Raw genomic sequence first — 24,674 nt, 5'->3', positions numbered from 1 at the left:
GGGCTGAAATCACGGCATAGGGAGGGAGAACTGCAGTTATAACTCAAGTTATGGAAAATAATGTTATGCATTTTGATTTGTTGGCTAAACGCAGTCCTACAATCAAAGAAAAATGTGTAGTGTGCTTACTGTTTTGATAGAGGAATTTCAGAATAGACTTCAAGACTGAAAAAAAAACAAAAAACAAAACAAAACAAAAAACACCATGTCAATTTATGTTTGTGACTCCATTTTTGGCCAAAATAATACATTACCTGCACATTTTCAAGTGGAATATACAGTTGCAATCAGATATTCAACTCAAAAATTGGTCTTCCTACTAGAATTTATAAGGCTTATCAGAGAATAAGACCTATCTTATCAGAGAGAAATATCCTTCACTTTACCATCACATATTTTTAATGTCATAACTTCTTGGCAATACATGCATTTGTGAACAATTGTCAAGAGTGAAATACAGAAAGAGTAAAATTTCATCAAAAATCTCTGATGAACATATTAAGATCTCAGTAAGAATTGTGAGCACTTGCACTGAACTAGACCAATGCATTAGTTTCACAAAAGCGAAGTCAAATAGGCCACTAGTTTAAAGTTTTTCTTGCTCAATTTCATAATGTTTTAATAAAAATATTGAAAATTAAACTTCTTTGTTATTTATATATTTTCAAGGGATGCTCTAAAAATAATGTCTCTTATTTTATTACATTATTCTATAATGTCAAAAGCAGATTTTGGTAGAATGGCAGTAGATGTTGAACCTTACTCCCAATATTCTATTGCATTTTCTTGCTGTGTGACAGATGGCAGCAGACAGGCAGTCTGTCAAAATGGTGTCTGACATTAAAGAGAGAATAAAGAGAAGGTGTGTCATTAATTCCTTCACACACACACAGAAATGACACTATTTGAAATTCATTGGCACTTGCAGAATGTTTATGGAGATCAAGCAGTGGATGGGAGCATAGTGAGGAAATAGAAGCTATGTTTCAGCAGTGATGACAGTGGGTCGCCTCCAATGGTATATGTTTTGACAAGCATGGCATGCAGCCTCTTGTTCATTGTTATAAAAATGTATACTAATGGTGATGAATATGTTGAAAAAAATGTGTTTCGTAGCTGAGAAAATGTTCCATCAGAGTTACTGTGCTTTTTGTATCTGTTGTAATTTCCATGAAAATACATAGGAGGCATTATTTTCAAAGTGACATATGCAGTTCAGGACAATTCCTCTTTTCTCAATGCAGTCCTGACAAGCCAAAGGATTGGACACCCATGGACTATTGCCTCCTTTTTATTATGAATGACACTGGAAAACAAGGCTGTCAAGCAAGTACTGTCACACAGGGATTACCAGTTTGAGTGGACAACACTGAAAGGCGTAAGACACAGGAATAATCATAGAATTATTATGACCACTGGAAAGACCGCTAAGATCATCTAATCCAATCATCAACCCATCATCACCGTGTTCCCTAAAACACTTCCCTAAGTGCCATGTCTACATGCTTCTTGAAATCCTTCAGTAATAGTGACTCCATTTCTCCCCTGGTCAGTCTGTTGCAGTCTGTTAACACTCCAAGAAGAGATTTTTCCTAATACCCAACCTCAACCTTCCCTGGTACAACTTAAGGCTCTCTCATTCTATTGCTGTTACCTGGGAGAAAAAAACAATCCCCACCTTGCCACAACCTCCTTTCAGGCAGCTGTAGTCAGCTATAAGGTCTCTCCTGAGAGCCTCTTTAACCAACTTAACAATCCCAGTTCCCTTAGCCACTCCTCATAAGATTTGTGCTCCAGATCAAATTAAAGAGGATATTCTTATTAGAAGGTACCTTATTTATAGATAATAATTGTACAGGAATATAACAACAGATAATATATTTTCTTCCTTCAGATAAATTATTTCCTGGTTTATTTGGATGTTTTGAATGTCTATATTGTTACTTGGGCTAAACTTGCCAAACTTCTTACCACCCATATGCATCCTAAGTCCAGAGGTCTAGACCATTTTAAAGGGGATCAAAAAGTTGTCTACACGCTCAGCACCAGAATCCTGAGTGAAATATGTATGCCAGGATTTTTTCATTTAGAGGCTATAATAATTTATTTATACAGTTTGCTACTTTTAAATGAATTCTACATGTTGTTACTACTTTTAAATTTACATTTTTCAGTACTTAAGAGATTTTAATTTTTATTAAAGCATAAAAAATTTGCAGATGTGGCAGCTTCTCTATGCTACAGCAAGTTAGCAAGTCTTTCCTGGGTTCTTTTCATATCACACTTTCTTATATTATTTTAGATTTTATGGCACAAACCATTCATCTGAGAGGCTTGAAAAATATTAAAGATATTACTTGAAGTTAGAGAATTACCCCAAAATATTTCATAGAAATTCTAGAATTCTGTGCATATATGTATATACAAATATAAAACTTATATAAATTTCAAATATATTCCATGTATTTGTATGCATATACATATATATGTGTATTTATATATGGGGTACACATGTACTGAATGGAAAATTCATATTTCCATATATATAAAAAATGTATGTATCATATTTGAATTCTTACAATATACGCTGCTGAATATTTTTAGAAAGCATAAAATGTATTTGATAGTTTATCTCTGCTGTAACTGAAAAATGAGGAATTAGACAAATATTTCAGATTCAGAAAAAGCACAGCAACCTGTTGCTGATATCAATAATGCTGTATAGCATGGTCTTCCCAGAATGGATTCTGTACATGGTTAATCAAATAGTCATTAATTCAAATCCTCTGAATTATTGTGAAAAGTGAACTCATCTACATGTTCTTTTCTCTCAAAAGGAAGTTGTCTATCTTGTATCCTGTGATACAGATTTACTCTATTAAAACCATAAAAGGTTCACGGAGGAAAATGGAAGATTTGTGATACATCTTAGAGCAATTTTTTTCTACCTTTGCAGTAAAAATACTATCATGCTTTCTATAGCCATACAGAATATACTGTCAGTGAATTCACTGTCACAATAAATTTCTTTTCTGAGAAGCTCAGTGTACTCTTTTTGATAATTTGTGTTTCAGTAATTGTTGCTGGAGCATTTTCTTAGCCCATTTATGGTTTGCTGAACTTGTGTTATGCAATATTCACATAATCAATTAGCACATTAGAAACATTAAAAAATTAGAAACATTAGCACATATATACAGGACACATCTAAGGCATGATCCTATTGAAGATTTTTAATTATGGAGATTTCTAGAAATATCTTTAAATCCTCTCCAGATTCTCAGATAAATAAACTTGCACAAGATACAGCAACAATGACATACCAAACAAAGATCTTGTAATCAAATCACAGTGTAATTACTCTTTAACACTCAAATCACCTTCATTATTTAAATAGACTTTTAAGAAACTGCTGGTGTAGTTTAGGACTGCAAAGAGTCATTTAAACACAGAAAGGTTTTATGAGTTCTTGCCTGTCTTGGCAAGAAAGCTGTGTGCTCATATTTTACAGGGGAGGCATTCTTATTCACTGGTATTTATTTATGCACAAAGGTTTTGAACTTACTCATTTGAAGACAATTGGAGTTTGTATTCTGAATGAAAACAGTGGTCTGGCAGGTAAACTAATAAGAACCCCCTGTTCCTGCTTTGACATGGGAGTCAAGAATCACTAGTCCTAGTTGCAATAAGCTATGATAAAAATCTCTTGCATATTCCTCATGCCATGTATATTAATTGTGAGCCATTTTGAATTTCTTACATAAAGAAAGAATATATTGCAAATGTGATTTGAAATGCAATCTTGAAAATATAGTTATTTCTAAAATTGTGTTTTTAATCCAATTCAAGTTAAAGAAAGAGTTCATTAAATTACATGGTAATCAGATTACTAAGAATTTTCAGAATTTTCTCTGCATATCCAGAGATATCTGCTGAATACATTTTTTGTGTTAGAATAAATATATTTTACAGTATACAATGTGTGTTATATAATTTATGATGAATATTTAAGGTTTAAAAGTTAAAATGACTTGCTTTGTGTTATTTTAAGTGTCTAAACATTATGAACTTAGTCTGCATCATTGCAAGAATTACATGAGTTATTTTGAAAAAAAAGGAAATCTTTGAAGAGTGCATTTAATCAGTTATACTGTGAAATACTGTGGTGGAATAATAAACCTCCTAACAGCCTTAATATACTTTACACATTCTATTCATTCCAAATATACTACTTACTTAACTATTAACGATAAAAAGGAACATAATATATTACATGAAGTATAGAGTGCTGTAAAGAGTATACAGTAGCACAGGAAACTTTATAAACATTACTGTTTATATTGTATATATTGTTTTTTCCTTTTTTTTACTATTCAAAGGAGAATAGAAACTTATTAGATATTTTAAGATGATATTAACTAACAGTGAATGTAGGTAATGGGAATAGACAAAATAGTGAGTAAAGATAAGCTGAGGATGTTGTGGATTTCACTGTGGCAGAAACACAAAAATTCCACTTCCTTAAGGAAATAGTGACAAAAACTGTTTCAAATTATGGAAAAAAAAAAAAAAAAGAGCAGCATTTATCAACGTAAAATTTTTTGAACAATGTAGAGCTTCTGTATGGTCATGGCCGGGGAGAAGCAAGGACAGACAATCAACAGGGAATGATATCCACGAGTTAGCTGGTTTTGTCACCTTTGACGACATCAATGTGATGAAGACAAGACAGTTCAAGAGACCTCACGACAAAACAAAGCACCAGTGCACAGATGGCATCCAGATAACCATAGTGGAGGCATGGCTAGAGAAAAACAGCCGTCTTATGCCAAACAGTATCAGAGGATGGCTATACATACCTGGCTTGATCCATCCCAGGACTCATTGAAATAGACGTCACTACAATGAAGTTTTACAGAGAAGCGTTACGAAGAAAATACTGAAAATTCTTAATTGTTTCTTGTGCCTCATGTGTATGAGATGTCCCTAATCTTCACCTGTTCAGATGACTCCCTTTGCATTCAGAAGTTTTTTCAGGCATCTCTTAGCCACACATGTTGCTCTACAGCCAAGTGGGTGTTGTGGTAGGCTACAAAGAATGCTGTCAGGACGGAGTTTGGATGGAGGAAAAAAATCTTGTATGCAGGTATACGAAGACTCAAACTCAGGAACTATTCACAGTGAATATACTGGGCTGAAAGTTTGGTACTTTCACAATCAGATGGATAGAATAGCTCAATAAAACCATCAGGGAGTTCGGCTGTTTTGGTGGATACTAAAATTGATTTTTAGAGTATTTAATGAAGTATGATAAAAACAGAGGCAATGTGAAGGTAGAAAGTGCAGTGAAAGTATGGGCTATGATCAATTTTAAAGTTTTAAGTATGGATCAATATTCTATATTTTTCTTGTACTGGGGAGTACTCTATCCAATTCCAATAACTCAAATACACAGTCGTTAAATTCTATGCAATAAATTGCATATCTTACAAATACAAAGTGTGTTACCATCATATGGAGATAATGATTTAATACTGGCTTACAGGAAAGGATACTAGCTTTCCGTTCAACAGTAGTATTCCAGATAAAGTAATCTGTAGTATGGGCCTACACACATACAAGTCAGTAGCTGTGTAATCTATATTTGCAGTGTGAAACTTCCATTAATATTTTGCTGCTTACCTGTTCAACTTGCCTCCTGCCAGGTATTATATTAGGGATGAAGTTTATTTTCAGAAAGCTGACATGACCTCCATTTATCTGTTGATAAATTTCTAATTACTACTCATAAATTTCTAAATTACTACTTAGTTTTAATTCTAGAAAATTGTATAACTTCATTCCTCTTGCATCTTTTATTTAAAGAAAAACTGTTAATTTAACTATATATAGGAAGAAAAAAAATATTACTTATCCTTTACAATTTTTGTCTTCTTCATGCCTGTAAAATAGTGATAAATTCTGCTAGTATATATTCAAACAACAACATTTTTTACATAATTCAATATCAAAATATTTATGATTGGACCTGGAGGTGACCTGTAGCAAGATCTTGTAGAAAATTCATAATTCTTTTGAGGATCAAATGAAGAAAAATTTGCATGTGTTTGTTTAAACTTTCCCTCCTGGGAACCTGAATTTATGAGGGATTTGGTAAAAACAGACATGGCAGCTGACAGTGAATGTAATCAGAGAAAGCATTTAATGACTCAAGATACTATTTACGTGGCTTTTTTTCAGATTTTTGTTATTATTTATTTGAGCAACTTGGACAGTACCATATGACTTAGATACAATTACATAATTTTTTGATCTGTCTTGCATAACATTTCTCTAGTAAAGTTAGGGCCAAATCAGAAACCTAAATCCAAACTCATACCTACATACACTCTGAGATTTTAATTTTTATTCCAACAATAATATTCACAAAGTGGAAGTATTTACTTCTGTTGCTACTGCTACAGTCACACTTGATTGACTACATATATTGTTTTGAAACTGTCAAGTGATTTTTTTTCTTAATTTCTACTGATATTATTTAAAGATAATAGTAGCTAATTTAAGGACATACCTCTTAAGCTATTTTTTTTCTGTTAAATATTGAATTATTAATTGCCGTTACTGTTGTAAATTTATTTTTAAATGCTTCACAATGACACTTAGAGCTCTTGAATTCCTGTTTCATTCCATTGTCATGATTCCCACACATCCTGGTCTTCAATAGACTTATAAGACACTAGACAAATTTTCTGTTTTTATAGGAAACCTGTAATATCCAGTAAATAAATGTTAAAATGCAATAATGAGGTATGATTTGGGTTGCCCAGTCAGTTTTGGGTTTCGTTTCATTTTTTCATTTGTTTAGTTGTTGTAGTTTTTTTCTGTTGTTGTTTGTTTGCTTGCTTTTGAGATATATATTCAGTATTGTCTTTTCCTTAGCTTTATTATTGCCTTACAGTTTTGCTTTACCACCACATATGTCTCTAAGATGGTGTATTCATTATCATTTCTAAAGGGATAATATTATTTTGTTGTTTTTTATTGCTCCAGCTATTCAATACAAGGCAATGGCCAATTACAGCAGCTGTGCTGGCTCATATCATTTGTGCTTTCATAAGGCTAATAGTAATTTTTACTGACATAAAAAGTATAAGTGGCATTAATACTCTGCCCAAATTTGTCTTCAGAAAAGCTTATGTCTTTCATCTCAGTTCATTGTTTTGTGATGTCATCTTGAAATAATCCATCTGAAAATCTGAACATACAAGCGACTACTGAGCAATTACTCGTTTCGTATTGTTTGATATATTGTTTGAAGTAAAAAGTGCTTTCTTTCTGAGTGAAGAACATACTCTACCAGGCTGTTTAATGTAAGTGGAATGAAAGACACTAAATCCTGCTCAAAATAGATATTTTTTGAAAATTCTAGCATTCACATTTCTTGAAAGCTAAGTGCTGTAGCTTGCTCAGCAAATGGGAGAAAAAAACGTTTCCCTTTCCCTTTTCTCATCTTGTTACAGTTGCATGTGTTAAAGTGTCTGGCATTATCTGGAGCAATAGGCCCATTAGGTACAATAACATGAGTAATTTAGTAGGATATTGCTCACAAGGGTTGCAAGATCTCACTTCAATACACCCCACATCTATGAGAAGAGCAGCGTTTCATTTAGTTTCTAATCTGAGAATTTACTTGACATGTTGTGTCACACATCTTCTCATGTGATAATTATTCAAATCTCCAATTGTGTATCAAATCTCTCACTGTGTTTTTGTTTGTTTGTTTTCAATGTTCGGGGCTAGAAAACAGGAAGTGTTTTCTTCAAAGCTAGGTAAATGTAAACAGATTCTTGATGAACAACAGTATGTAATGATATATCCAGGTTTTTTTAAACTATGACATCAGTGAAGTCATATTTCTAAAGTTTTTATTTGTCTTTCCACTTATTTAATGCACACACTTCTTTTTTATCAGAATACACGTATGCAAAGCAGAATATTAATAATGATCTCTCTCAGAACATAAAAATACTTAAAGAATGTTTATGCTGTTAGGTGTAAAAATGCAGGCCTAAACTGAAGTTGTTCTCTTCCTTCAGTTTTGCTGAAAAGTTTTCCCTTGTTCTTTTAAATACAAATACTGAAGTAATAAAAATAACAATCAAATAGACTGAGAACAATATCTAGGGAGATGAACTGCATTTAAAAGAAAAAATAATCCTCTATGTATTTAAAAGTATAACAGGTAACATCAAATATTTAAAAAGAAATTATTTCTAGGTTTTGTAGCTGTTAAAACTGTAATTGCATACTAGTAACTCCAAATGGCTTTGGACTTGATGAAAAATATTACTTCTGTGGTAAAGGGAGTTACTTTTCAGGATCTATATAACTGTCTGTCTGTATATGAATCTAGTTTAGTATTAAATCTAGCATATGACATGTTAATTTTCTTAGAGTTTTTCCATCATATTGACTAGATCCTGAGAAAAGAATGACCTGAAATGTAAATTACTCTCTATATGTTCTATCATGTTCTGTCAGCTAAAATTATCTAAGCAGAGATTAAAGAACACCAAAGACTTCTGTTAGTATTTTGTGAACTGTCTGGAACAAAATTTCCATAGATGAATAGATAAATGGTCACTGGAATGAAAGAAGCACAGTATCTCCTGAATTTCAGTCCCATGGCTGATCAGCTTTTGCATCTAACTAAAACAGATTTCTAAAAGACACTGTTTTCTTATTGTTTCTTGTTCCTAGATAGCTCCTTGCAGTTTAAGAAAGAATGAAATACCACTCCTTTTCTCCTCATAAGGAATTTGGTATGTTTCTTGTTCCTGGTCACTTTCACAAAACTTGTGAGAAGTTAATTGTCTATGGGTACTTAATGCAGCAATATCAAATTCAAATTTGACCTAAACTCATAATCACTCCTACTTATCTTGTTTCAACTTCCAGATCAAAGTCACTGTCAAATAAATTACAAGCTTTAACGTTACAAAAAATGGGAAATCTTTGTAGTAAGAAAAGTGATAATAATATTGCAACTATATATTATGAAATATACAAACACTCAGTTAATAGAAGCTGGAAAAATAGCTTTCTTAAAAGCTGTTGCAGTTATTGTTACAAACATGGAATGTCTTGTCACATTTTTCAGCAAATCAGGAAAGTAGGGAGAGACCAGTTCTGACATTAATAACTACTGTTTCTTGGCCTTTTCCAAAGAAAATAAATATGTTCTGTCCTGCATAAGAAAGAGGGCATTCTGTTTTAATTATTTTTTGTGCTTAAAATCCTTTCAGCAACTAGCAGCTGCTTGGCAAAAACCTTGAAAGACAAAATTAAATAACTAAGAAATGAAACTGGCTTTAGCGTGAAGTTCCTCTATAAGCTGAAAAACTCACAGAAATGATATAGGGGGGCAGAATTTATTTATTTATTTATTTGTAAAATTAAATTCTCTTTGGAACTGTATTCAATTCTATTTTTTTTCCCCCCAGGATTTATCAAAACATTTAACAGTAAGGAGAATTATCACAGAATGGCCAGGGTGGAAGGGACCTCAAGGATCATCAAGCTCCAATCCCCCTGCCACATGCAGGGCCACCAACCTCCACATTCAATACTAGTTCAGGCTGCCCAGGGCCCCAGTCCAATCTGGCCTTGAACACCTCCAGGGACGGGGCATCCACAACCTCTCTGGGCAGCCTATTCCAGTACCTCACCACTCTCTCTGTAAAGAACTTCCCCCTGACATCCAACCTACATCTCCTCTCCCTCAACTTAAAAACATTTCCCCTTCTCCTGCAGTTATCAACCCTTTCAAATAGTTGATTCCTCTCCTGTCTGTAGGCTCCCTTTAGGTACTGAAAGGATGCAATGAGGTCACCCCACAGCCTTCTTTTCTCCATTTTGAACAAGCCCAGCTCCCTCAGCCTGTCTTCATAGGGGAGGTGCTCCTGTCCCCTGATCATTTTTGTGGCTCTCCTCTGGACCCTTTCCAACAGCTCCCTGTCTTTCTTGTACTTGGGGGCTCCAGACCAGAACACAGTACTCCAGATGGGGCCTCACAAGAGCAGAATAGAGGGGGACAATCATCTCCCTGTCCCTGCTGGCCACTCCTCTTTTGATGGAGACCAGGATACCATTTGCCTTCCAAGCTGCAAGGGCACATTGCTTGCTCATATTAAGTTTCAAGACCCCCAGGTTCTTCTCCACAGAGCTGCTCTCAAGGACCGCTCCTTCCAGTCTGTATGGATGCCTGGGATTCCTCCGGCCCAAGTGCAAAACTCTGCACTTTGCCGTGTTGAACCTCATCATGTTCACCCGGGCGCACCTTTCCAGCCTGTCGAGGTTCCTCTGAATGGTATCCCTTCTTTCCACCGTGTCAACCGTACCACTCAGCTTGGTGTCATCAGCAAACTTGCTAAGGGTGCACTCGATTCCATCATTGATGTCATTGATAAAGATGTTGAAGAGCACTGGTCGCAACACAGACCCTTGGGGGACGCCGCTTGTTACTGGCCTCCACCCGGACATAGAGCCATTGATGACCACCTTCTGTCTGCGGCCTTTCAACCAGTTTCTTATCCATCAAGTGGTCCACCCATCAAATCCACATTCCTCCAATTTGGAGATAAGGATGTGGTGGGGGACCATGTCAAAGGACTTGCTTAAGTCCAGGTAAATGACATCAGTTGCCTTCTTCTTGTCCACCCATGCCGTGAATTCTTTGAATGTTCTTATGATGGACTATCTTGAGCTAGTGAGTATTATGGTTTGTTTGGAAAGAAATCAGTTTTCCTATCTAAGAAATTCTTAGAAATAGTTTCTGTCAAAATGTCACTAACACATTCTGTTGCTTTCTTTCTTCACTTAGTTGTGACATAGGCTAAAATCTGAACTGAAATTCATAGCTTTTACATTGATACTGTTTCCAGAAAATGCACGATTGTTCTTTATTTATATGCAAAACTTCTTCCAAGCCGCCGGTTTTACTATAGCAAGAAATCTTTACTAAAGATTTGGGCTTTAGTTGAAAACTTCCAAATTGCTCATATTACAAATGTACCAATATTCACACAAGCCGTGGATTATTTTTATATTCACTCACTGATTGTTGCATAAAATGACACATTTTTGTGACTATGTCTACATTACTGGACCTTGTGATGCTATAATTGTTAATTTGCAAATCAAAAGTGTTTGTGTTGGAGATCTAGAATCTGCTCTATGTATTTTGGGGTGGTTCTAGCTTGGCCTAGCCTTTGCCTGATCCTCTGGAAAGAATGAATGTTAGAGGCAAACTCCTTGAACTCACCTCCCAGTTTAGCTTCATACAAAAAAAAAATCATATTGGCATGCTCCATGGTGTGATACTAAGAATGTACAGTTGAGACATCACTTTCACATGTGCAATTCCCAGTCTTAAATCTTAAAAGTAGTCTCGATGTGCCCTCTGAGTAAATGTTCATTTCAATCAATAAGTATTGTTACTCTGTAGCTAGGAAGTCACGTGAAGAAAAAGCTTTTGCTTAAAGGACTCTGAATATACCTGTATTGTAAAAATAACAGCTAGGAGGAAAATTTTGAATATTTATTCAGTGTACATTTTCATCTTAAAATCTGATCTGTTTCTATGTCAGCAATAGAATTCATACATGTTTTTTCTTAAAGGCACCTTATTACTATGGTGTCTTGCTCCAATTTATAGGAGAGAGAAGAGGTTCTTTTAATATCTGTATACCCGGTGGGAGATTAAGAAACAACGGTTCAAATGTTGGTCCAACCAGTTTATTACAAATCCTAATCAGGGAAATGGGGAAGGAAAGGAGGGTGACAGAAAAGATGGGAAAGAAGCAAGAATTGCGTAAAGCGGGGAGAGTCACCACCAGGATCCAGCAGCGTCCCATTGCACGGCGTTTGAAGGTCCAAGGCAGAAGCAGCAGGGGGAGAGAGCAGCAGCAGCGTGACCAGCCTTTGGCAGCAAGCAGGTAGCAGGAAGAAGTCACAGAGCCAATCTGGAAGGAAGCAGCAGGACTCAGGTAGCAGGCCCAGGAAAGTCCATCAGCATGCAGGAATTCCGCAGTGAGGAATCTGATGGCAGACACCTTTGTTCTTCTTCAGCATGCTGGTAGAGCACAGAGCAAGTCCAGGAAGGGTAGAGGCAGGTTGTGAGGCTTCTTCTGTCAGAAACCTCTTCTTCTTCATGTGGAATCTGTTGTCAGAAAACCTAAAACTCATGGTTTTCTATTGCTCTTTTATCCTACTTTTTCTCCTGCCTACGTGACATTTCTGGGTGCTTGGGCAAGAGTCATGTGAGTATCCCCTGAGATGGCCATCTTCCTTGAGATAAGCCCACTCAGAAGACTGCTTCACAGCCATTAAGCTGCAGCTTATCTCTCCCTCCTTGCCCCTGGCCTTGTCCATCTGTGTTCCTCAGACAAAGGATTTCACAATCCTTGCCTAGGACTTGTCCATCAAAGTTCTTCAGATTTCTCAACCTTTGCCCAGGACTTGACTGGCTTGTTCATCTGTGTCCCCAGCAAGCTTTGAGACAATGATGTAAAAGAATACCTTACATATGGAAACAAAAAAAAAGTTTGTTTACTGATTTATTTTCATGTGTTATTCTTATATGAAAGAATTGCCAACAGCAAGATAATTATATCTGCTACTTTTTGTGTTTTAACTGATGTGTTTCCCAGTTTTTCTTAATCAAAATTGAGATTTAATGAATATAAGCAAATAAGCTTACGTGTTAATTGTTCATGTGTAATCTCTGACAGTAAAATGATGCATTTCTGCCATCAGAAAGAACAGAGGAACTGTAAGACACTGTTAAAGGTAAATTCTGCAAAGTGAAACTTTAAAACAAGAAGTGTATTTTATGTTAAAGGCCTTTTTTCTTTCACAGTCAAATTTAAAAAGAAAAATTTTAGATCTATACCAAATCAATTTATAGATTTATTTTATTTATAAAATCATTTTAAGAGTTGTATGACAGTATTTTATTGAAGAAAGAGTTGTATGACAGTATTTTATTGAAGAATTTATAAACTCTTGGATTTAAGACTGAAAATGTTAAAAATCTTTCTTGTGCTTAATCATTTTCAGGTATTAAAATCTTTTGAAATAGAAATGCAGAACATTTTTTAAATGATGTAATCTCATTAATTTTCTTTTAATGATAAAATACTTCTATGTATTAAAAAAACATAAATGAAAAGTCAGTATATTTATAGCTAACACTGTATTAGTTATTCACAGTGGTAGTAAAGAGAAGTAATATCATTTCTAATTTAATTAAATCTTGTTGTCTTAATTTATCTCTACTTCAATTTAGTGACTTTTAAATGAGTATCAGCATTTAATTAAAAATGAAACTAATTAGTAGTTTCAGTTGTGTTTTATATGAAATATGCTGTTTTTCATGGAAAAGGCACAAATCTGTTACGAAAGGAAGAAAGCACTTAAACACTGCCTTAGGAATATTTCTTTCCAATTGAAAAATTCTCAATATTATAAAAAACACCATATTATGTTAAGCAGAGGATTTGAATGTTCCCTGTGTTTCATCCCTATCACACACACAGAGACAGAACTACATAGAAAGAGAACCAACAATGTTTGGCATTGAATTTACCCTCAGGAATCTTCCTACACCAGCACAACATCTTTTAGTACTCACCTAGTCATACTGTACAAGTACTTTAGAAAGAGTTATGCTTTGAGGTGTGGGAGATTTCATAAAGACCATAACAGAGAGTGAAAGCTGGCAAATAATTTTATCTTAGCTCCAAAACAGAAGTATATTGATTTTTTGTACTTTTTCCAAGGAAAAACTCCACTTTATCGGAGTTGAGGAACTATCTGGATTCTTACAGAGCTCTGTACTTGTTTTCTTTTCCCTGTCCCATGTTCTTTTTCTCTTTGAAATCTGAAAGTACTCAAAGGTAGAATGAGACATCTTGAAAACTCATCACTTTAAATCTTGATTTCTTTATAAGTCAATACACAGAATTTTATTTTATTTGAAATTACTCAGAGTAAATGATTGGAGAATGGGGAGAAAAGAAAAGAGAGCTAAGATAAAATTGAATCACATAATCTTAGAATCATAGAATCATACAATCACAAGGTTGGAAAGGACATACAAGATCGTCCAGTCCAACCATCCTCCCATTGCCATTGCTACCACAAGCACTAAAACACATCTTGCAGCTCCTCATCCAGATGCCTATTGCAACTAAACAGCGACTTATATATCCTTCGTGCTTCGTCTACACCCCTAAAGCATGCATCATAAGTTCATCACAGAGCAGGGGAGGTCCTATCGCATCACATCCTGATGCCTCGTTAATGCCTACTACCACAAGCACTAAACCATATCACACACGTCGTCCAGATGCCTCTTGAGCACTGCCAAGGACGGTGACTCCACCACCTCCCTGGGCAGCCATTCCAGTGCCTGACCACTCTCTGAGAGAAAAAGTTCTTCCTTATGTCCAACCTAAACCTCCTCTGATACAACTTGCGGCCATTTCCCCGTGTCCTGCTCGTTGCCTGGGAGAAGAGGCCAAATCCTCTTCACCACAACCTCCCTTCAGGAGGTTGTAGAGTGCAATGAGGTCTCCCCTGAGCCTCCTCTTCTCCAGACTGAACAATCCCAGCTCCCTCAGCCGCTCCTCATAAGCCCTGTGCTCCAGACCCCTCACCAGTTTCATTGCCCTTCTCTGGACACACTCCAGGACCTCAACATCTTTCCTGTAGTGAGGAGCCCAAAACTGAACACAGTACTCGAGGTGTGGCCTCACCAGCGCTGAGTACAGGGGGGCGATCACCTTCCTGCTCCTGCTGGCCACACTATTTCTAATTGCAGTATGTTAAAACTGTTCTTCAATTTGCAAATTTAAAATTTTCAGACAGTTTTGAAGGAAACTAACACTGTGAGAAAATAAAATTCTCTGTCTGAAGAGAACACTTGCAGAATATGTACTTAAAAATTGCCAACAGCAGTCTCCTAGTGATTATTTTCTAAACTCACATTAAATACAGATTTCCATTAAAAAATACAAAAATGTTCAAAGTAGAAAGCACAGGACTATGGAAATTACAAAAATATATATAATTCCATCAGATGGAATAACAATGAAGTATTGGAACATCTGTTCTTTATCATTCACTGGTTAAATCTGTATTTAACTGTTCAAAATTCAAGCTTGTTATGAAATCCACTTATGCGTTTTTCTAATTTTGTTGATGGTTGTTGTGTGTTGGTTTTTTTTTTTTTTTTTTTTGTTGGTTCATATTTTTGTCTGTTTGTTTTCCTTATTATTCAGGTACTTAGAAGTTCTATTACAACGATAAATGTTGTGTGTATCTCTCTCAAGAATTCAACTATTAGAATAACAACTGAAAAAAAAAACAAAAAACCATACAAACAACAGCAAAAACGACAACAGAAAATCTCGATTATTCACTTGCTGTGATCCCTCAACCAATCTTGAAATTCAGCAACTACTCCCACATTATGATGTACCAAAATTATTTCTGCAGATTCTAGGTCTCTCATCTGCTTCTTTTTTACTCTATCAGGACAATGTTCTTTACACTGAATTTCCTTTAGATCAAATTTCCAAACTTCTGCAGAGTCATCAGTTCTTTATTATCCTCCCTTGCAATACTGTTGAACACAAGGCTTGAATCCATGACTTATTAAGATCTGTAAAGAAACAAGAAATTATCCAATGGTATAGGTATGCTGTTATGCCAGAAGCTGTATGTCTCGCGGAAAGGTTCCATAGCTCAGAGAAAGCTTGTATTTGATCACTGAACAATCATAAACATTATTTATATTGTCTTTCACTTCAAGCTCATTAAGGATGGAGTTAAATGCTCATGACAACTGAGCCAATGGCAACTGCAGCCAGAGGCTGTTCCTTCTGTAAATGAGGATGAAAGTTAATATGGATGCAAACAGATTTAGCGCTGTCTATTTATTGACATTTGAGGATGGGGAAAAAAGAGACTGAGACAAGCAGCTGCAAAATCCTTATAAATGCAGACTAATAAAAACTTTGAACATTATCAGCAATGCTACATGAAAGAGGCTCACTCAGCATTTTAGGCAGTATCTTATCCAGGTAATGTAGTATCTACTGTACCTTAAAATATTACTTCGTATTTTAGTCAAGTCATTATTATTGATAATCAGATTTTTAATCAAGCAAATAAGGCATAGTTAATTATGTGCATGGGTGGTGCTTTTACTCTTTTTAGCTGTATTCATCACCTTACAACCTGCAAACCAAGTGTGACATAGCAGTTCTTTCTTTAACTACTGCTTACAGAGCTTACAGCCAGAACCAGACTTAATCCAATTAGCAAACAGTGTGTCCTCATGTGAAAAGTGAAAAACTGCTGACAGTTTCAATGACTGCCATTAGTGCTCTTCAGTTAGGAGATTTTTTAATTAAAGAGCTTGGCATCTTCCAAGATACAGTGATAGCCTGAAGATACACTGCAAAAGAAAAAAGATTACAGGTATAAACTTATTCCATTCCAAAAAGTAAATGATACAGTCACCACCATAGAAAAAAAATGTCACAAAGTTTGAAACAACTGTAACTGCAGATGTGGGATAATAAAGTGTCTTATTTTAAAGTAGTAGTTTTTTTCTTTCCTACTTTTTTTTTTTTTTTTTTTTTTTTTTTTTGAGATTCATTTCCATGAACTAAATTGTATTAAAGCAAATTTAAATTATTTCCATGAAGTTACAAAGGCATTTGCTTACCAGATCAAAATATTTGTCCTAAGTATTGAGCATCAGATTCCATTTATTCTGAAGTAGAGATCTCCAGGATCACAAGTTTTAGAACGTCTTTGTTGTTGTTGTTGTTGTTGTAGTAGATTTATTTGATTTGGTTTGGTTTGGTTTTACTGCTTTTTCACTTTCATGAAAAGCTGTGAAATAATGATTGACTACTTTGGTATCCATGGGAAATTTTCTATACTTAAGCTTCTACAGAGAGTCTTTATGAAAAGAATGTCTCCAGTGTTTGTGAAACACTGACCGCTATCTATATTCTGTGTTCAGTGAGCATGGTCTTCAGCTTGTTTTATACGAAATGACTTTTTTTTTTTTCCCATAATGCTTTTCCTTACTCTGCATATCACATGCTTCCACATTATCTGTTTTTGTGGCACACAAATCTAATGCAAAGAAGTGTTAAAGTGTTTTGATATATTCAACTGATTCTTCACTAAAAGCTTGTCAGAGACTTTCTGCATACTACTGGTCAAGTAAATGAAGTATGGGTAACAGATGGGTAACAGATAAAACTACCAGAAAATAACAGAAAGTTCCAGAAAGAATATGTTTTTCAAGAAACTTAATGGCCGGGAGCTAGATGTTGAAGAGACTATTATTAAAGAGCAAGATAACAGTGCTAGATGGAAAGGGAGGACAATTGTAATTCATTGTAATGAATGGCTTTTTGTTTAAATACTATCAAAAACCAGAAACATAGAAAACTGATATTTTCATATGCCCTAATCTATTTGGATAGCCTTATTCCTGAGGCAAAGTGAACACTTTCCACAAGAGTAACCCAGGGCATTGCTGTATGAATACATTAAAAGAACTCTGCATTTTTTCTTTCTGGTCTGAATAAGAACAAGAAATGACTATGAAAACTGGAAGAACATTTAAATCAGTTAATCAAACATTTTGTTAGATAAGGTAGCAGAAAGTAAATCTACCAAAGAAATATTAATGAGAGACCTGGTTGGTCTTTATCTCCTTTCCACAGACATCCATTTATACTTCATGTATTCCATGTGTCATCATGTCCATGACTGCATGGCCCTGCACATTCTTCACACTTACATCTCTATCCAATTTTATTAGTTATATCTAGTTGTAACTATTTGACTGCATTAAATAAAAATCAGAGTCACCTTATTTGACTTCTGTGTTGAAAATATTCCACAGGGGAGAAAAAAAAAAGAGACATAATCTTCTCTATACAACACAGGTACATGATAAAGCCAGCAAATTATTAGAACTTCAAAAATTTTTTGCAATTTCAGTCAATAATTGCAGTCAGATATGAAAATTTAAAAGTTTCATACGAGTTTTATGAAATGCAATGCAATTAAAGATATGAATCTGAACAAGAATGGGACAGGCATATTATTCAAATTTCTATTTCAATCCTTCACATTGTATATCTCTACATTTAAGTTCCTTTTATTGTATGCTCATTTCAATACACCCATTCCATGAATTTAGCATGTTTTCATACACATGTATTTTCAGGGCCAAGCTTTGGGCAACAAAGGTCTACCTGTAAAACAAGAAGATTTTTGAAGGTCATTTTGAAGATCTGAAGAGGAAGGCAAAGGTGAAAAATTACATTGTACTTAAATATAGTATTTGGCTAAGTCCAGGAACTGGGAAAAGAAAAGAAAGAGGAATTTCTTATAAGCAATTTTCTCTAGCTTATTTCTTAGCTTGTGGGTGCATAGGCCAGATCTCAGTGCATTAACATTTACAGAGAAATGTCCTCCAGAAAAGCAAGCCTTCGGAAGCCTATGGCAGGCACAGAGATGGTCATTTCTTTTCTTATATACTTTCTGATTTTACAAATAAGGTTTTAGGACTTTATGAATGCCATTTTTAATATTGGCTTAAGTAAATGGTTTTGAAATGATTAAAAAAGAGTTGCACTTCAGGGCTATGTACAATTGGTGACATTTACAATAGCTTTCACAGTCCCTAAAGTTGTAGGAGGGATTGGGCTGGTACCAATTAGTTTCTGTATGTGAAGATTATGACATTATTTGTATGAATTCAACCATCCATTTAGTAGACGAGAACCATCTACCATCCAATATGTTGCTCTCCATGATTCCTTCTTCCAGGAAGATTAGGAAAATACTACATGCTTTCTCCCACTTGTTCCTTACTTTAAATCACTATATACAACATTCTTTTTTATTGCAACATAGACGTATGGACATATTTAAAATTGCACAAGGAAAATTGGCTTACAAAAGCACTGCAGATACATTCTGAATTCTTAGGTAGAAGCCTCAAAGCCCATATTATGAAATAACCTTTCTGTTAAATATGTTTATAATTTAAAAATATATATAAATTTTAAACAATGGTGATGCCAAGTTCTTCATTATCAACTGCTTTTCTCCTCTTCATTAGTGTTGTTTCTCATCTTGTTCACAAATTCTGTATTCGGTAGGATCTTTCCTATCTTCTACTACACAATGATATATCCATTGTCACCTGAAATCAAAAAGCTATATTACAACACAAATATTTATCTGTAAAAGCAAATGGCATCAAATCAATCTTGTTCAAGATGCTAGGGAATTACTGAGAAATAAATATTCTGCATCAATATAGGAGGGCAAAATAATTCTGTGAGTACAGAGTGATTTATTAAGATCGTCCTTTACTCTTGGAAAACAATTAATTATGTAATTTATCTTCATATCTAATCCATTTATTTACAGGGTAGCTATTTTAATGAGAAGAAAAATGATTACAAAGATAAATATCAAGGCAAAGACATCTGGAGACCTGAACTCAGCAAGTATACTCAATTTAGTGACATATCTTATAACTGACTTTACTAATAATTGTCATTAAAAGACATCTAAGTTGAAAGAGAAATAAAGAAAATGGTCAAAATTTGGGAAGTCTAAAACTGACCTACTTGTGAAACATTAACCCACAGCCTAGTGCAAACAGGATCCCTGATATACATCATGAAAGCTGTTATGTAATAGTATTATATAATCATTATATAACACGATTCCTGTCTCACAAAATGATTTCATTTAAAAAATTTCTGTTATCTCTCTCACAGTAAAATCTCAGAATTACAGCATTATGGGAGTTGGAAGAGACCCACGGAGTTGACCTACTCCAAATCCACTGCTAAAGCAGATTCCCTAGATTAGATTGCCCAGGAAAGCAATCCAGGAGAGTTTTGAATATCTCTAAAAAAAAGAGTCTCCACAACCTCTCTGGGCAGCTTGTTTCAGTTCTTTGTCACATTCAGAGTAACCACATTCTTTCTCATGTTCATATGGAGTTTCGTGTCCCAGTTTGTGCCCCTTGCCCCTTGTGCTGTTGCTGGAAAAATACTACTGCTGGAAAAACTACTGAAAAATAGCCTGGCCCCATCCACCTGACTCTCACCCATTAGACACATATAAATGTTGATAAGATCCCTTCTAAGTCTTCTCCAGATTGAGGTCTCACAGCCTTTTCTCATAAGCAAGATACTCCAGGCCTTTACTCATCTTTGTAGCCTTGAATGGACTCCCTCTAGAATTTCCGTCTTTTCTGACGAGCTGAGAATTGCACACAGTATTCCAGATATGGCTCCACAAGGGCAGAATAGATGGAGGGGATAAACTTCCTTGTGCTTCTGGTCATACTGTTTTTTAATGCACCCCAGGATGCCATTGGCCTTTTTGCTGCAAGAGCACACTGCTGGCTTGTGATCAGATCGTTGAGCACCAGGACACCAGGCTCTTCTCTGCAGAATTTTTGAACAGGCCAGCTCCTAACCTGCACTGATGCATGCAGATATTCCTCCCCAAGGTGTGGGACTCTGCACTTGCCCCTGTTGAATCTCCTAAAGTTCCTCTCCACCCAACTCTCCATTGTATCCTTATAGACAAAATGCATCTACTCTGCAGATAGCAATTACAAATATTATTTCTATATTAAATTGAAGAACTGTGGCCACATTTTTCAGAAAATTTTTCGAATTGTGTGTATCTTCATAAAAAAACTGGCCTTTCCACAGCACTTTATCATCAACATGAGCTCTCCAAATTCATTTCAATTTGAAGTGTGAATTCTTATTCCTATTGTGAATCAGGCCTCAGATCAGAATATGAATCAAAAATGAACATTAGATACTGTTGGATAGTTTTTCAAAGGAAGAACTGCTCTGTTATATAAAATCCATAAATTCTGTTTTACTAAAACTGAATCAAGATTTTGGTTTACAGAGCCATCATGCAACCAGTAAGACAATGAAACAACCAGACATGAACAATCATTAACCTCTGAGTGAGCAAGACTGTCTCAGTTTCTTGTCTTTTTCTGTCCCTTGGTACAGTCACTAAAAGGAGAACAAGTACTGTTTTGGCAACCTAAATCATCTTAGCCCAGTTGTTTTACTAGTGAGGAAAAACAAAGAATAAGGTCCAGGTTTCAGCTGGCACAGAGTTGATTTTTTTTCCCATGTCTTATAAGATGTTGTTTAAAACAACACAAACAATGTTGATAATGCACCATTTTTGTTGTTGTTGTTTTTGCTGCTGAGCAGTGCTGTACAAATCAAAGGATATTTTTTTGTCGGCTTCTCATACTGTCCTGCCAGCCCATCAGTAGGTCTGAGGGGGACAAGGAACAGGAGGGGACAGAATCTGGACATTTGACTTAAGCTGGTTGAAGGGATGTTCTCTACAACATGACATCATGCAAAAAAACTTGGAAAGCTGACTTAGGTTGGAAGCCTCTGCTCAGGGAGTTGCTGGTCATTAGTTGTCGAAGGGAGAGAAATTGCTTGTACATCACTTGTTTTGTATATAAATGTGGTTATCATTACTATTATCTTCCATTTCTCTCCCTTTTTCTATCTTAGTTAATAGTTTTTACCTCAACCTAGAAGTTCTTGTTTGTTTGTTTTTTAATTTTATTCTCTCCTCCATCCCAGTGGTGGGGGCTATGAGGGCTATGTGAGTGAATGGCTGTGTATTGCTGGGCTACTTGCCAGGTTCAACCACAACAGTTCTTTTGCTACCCAGTGCAGGACACGAAGGGTTGAGATAACAGCAGATCTGAACAGGAAAATAAAAGTCTGTCAGATTAGCTTGAAATTAGATGAATGTTGATTAATATATATTAATGATGTTGGTTTTGAATTTTTCTTGTCATATTAAAATTATTAGGGAAATTCTCAGTCACATAGTTAACATGTTTTGTTGTTCAAGAGGAAAATTCTGACAGAAGCTTTTTATTGTTTCCATCACCCTTATTTAGCAAAAGAGTGTGATCAAAAGATAAGGAAAATATATCTATTTATTAAACAAAACATCTGACTTCTATTTTGTTCAAAAATACCCTGCAGTACAATTCCAGCAGTTTATTTCATGGACTTAAAATCAAAGCACTTTACACTTTTTACCCCTACTTATTTGAAATTCAATTAGATAGAGTTGTATGGACCTTAGCAAAGCCAACATTGTTAGAACAGTTAAACTCCTCAAATATTCGTATTCAGTTAACAGATAGGAAATGTTTTCTTCTGCACCAAATGCAATCATCCCTTACTCTTCTATATAAGTAAGCTTTTAATGCTCTACTCTTCTCATATTTTCAATTATTTACTCTATTACATTTGACAAAACCTTTAATGCAGTCTGTCATATTCACAATTGGAGATGAAAAGATTAGGGCAAGCTGTACAGTGAAAGGCTGAGCTAAATAATTTGCTGGTAGAAATGGTTGTTTTAACTTACTATCCCAGTCCTCCATACTCCTGAATATACGTTAAAAGACATTAGCTATCTACAGCTTTTGTAAGATGTCTTTTACAAATTATTACTTCTATTTTCTATTTTTGATCTTTTAAATAAAAGGAAATGTTCATACAGTTTTTATACAGCTCTTCATCAGTAATCAATAGAAAATACATATTCTATTTGTCCAAATTCCTTTTGAAATCCTTGTTTGATGAAATAGAGAATAATTCAATGTTTAATTATGACTGCAAAAGAACTTTGATTGGTTTCATTTAGTATTTGAAAAACTGAAATACTTACGCACATGTTCTTCCAATGTTTCTAGATATCTTCTCATATTCAGAAATGGTTATTTTCTTATTAATATGTAGCAAGTCAATGGCAAAAATTAGTCTACACTGAGATTTAACTGATGTTTTTCAATACTACTTTGGAGCTGGAAGTGAAGGTCATTCTTTGAACTGAATTGAAACACACAAAAATAAAATTTCTTAAAAGAACTGGTTAATTATAAGTAACATTTGTGCTAATATTTCAGATATTTCATGGAAATTGGATCTTTTCCAAAATCTGAAATTAATTCCCATTCACAGTGTTTTCTTTAATAATGAAATAACGAATATGTGCTTCACCCAAATGTGTTTTCCCTGTCTTTAGGCTTGTTTGTAACTCCATCAAAATTACTCTGTCTTCAACTCTGTCAAAACTCAAAGATCTAGCTCAGTTTTGACACTGCTATAAAGACAGAACAGAGTTGAAACAGAACCTTAGAGATATGATGCATTCAGTATTAAATAACAACACTTCCCCCTACCTTTTGTCCCTTTTCTCTTTTTCCTTTGAAAATCTAGTTCTTCAGTAAATTGTTTTTTTCCCAACACAGTACAAACAGATTTTGAAAACATACTGCAATTTTTTTTGTGACTATTTGCTAGTCTATTTTTGGAAGTTGTAATGTTTAACATACTTTTGACATTTCCTCAAGGACATACAGTCTATACTGCAAAAACAGGATTGTGAATCCCATAAACTTAATGACTGCTAAATATTTAAGAAATGACACTGTCTTCCACTAAGTGCATGTAGTTTTCAGTTTCAGGTCAAAAGCATTCATATCAATATTGCAAGAACTTCCTTTTAAGCCTATAATCAATGCTTGCCAGTGCTGAATGAACATCAATTATTAACAATGGATGTGGTTTGGGTTATTTTACTTATGTTTGCTTTTCGTGTGTTATAAAGTATTGCTTCTGCCAAGAGCATTCATTACAGAGGAATTGCATCCCAGAGCATGAGAAAGAGTCAAAATTACTGACAAGTAATGTCACATATAACCCTGCCTGAGTTCTACATTTTTACCTAAATCTCTAGATCTTCTATTAAATCTGAATATTCTGAATTTTGAGTGACAATTTCACAACAGAAAGAGAAGAAGTTTTATTGCAGCATATGATCAGATCACTGAAGAAATACTACAATCCTAAGAAAGAAGTAAAACACTATTGCTTTGTCAGAGTGACTACATCTACATTGTTGCTATAGTCTGCTTTCTGATTTTACAAATTTTCATTACATTGCTAGGTCATGACATCAGGGACTTTTGATAATTAATCTATTTGATGAAGTTCCATTAATATAACAGCATGGAAAACTGTACTTGGTCAACCAGAAAGGAATGGATGATCCCACGTAGTATCCTAACTTCAAACACTGGCTTCCACTTACCTCCCAACTAGGTTTCTGATCTCACTACACCTATTTAACTTAGCAACAATAAAAAAGCAATAGGAATTGATCTCAATTAGCCATCTATGACGTAGGCATGTAATCTCAATGTGCAGTCTAACCGGATGATCTAATTTAACTGGATGAGGTTTAACAAAAGCAAGCGTAGAGTCTTGCATCTAGGGAGGAATAATTGCATGCACCGCTACAGGATGGGGGATGAGCTGCTGGAGGGGAGCTCTGCGGAAAGAGACCTGGGTGTCCTGGTGGACAACAGGTTGGCCATGAGCCAGCAGTGTGCCCTTGTGACCAAGAGGGCCAACGGCATCCTGGGATGCATTAAAAAGAACGTGGCCAGCAGGTCGAGGGAGGTGATC

The sequence above is a fragment of the Lagopus leucura genome, unplaced genomic scaffold (genome assembly GCF_019238085.1).
Source record: "Lagopus leucura isolate 7727_CA_CO unplaced genomic scaffold, USGS_WTPT01 Super-Scaffold_100008, whole genome shotgun sequence".
NCBI classification, from domain to species: domain Eukaryota; kingdom Metazoa; phylum Chordata; class Aves; order Galliformes; family Phasianidae; genus Lagopus; species Lagopus leucura.
This window is presented reverse-complemented; position numbering follows the sequence as displayed.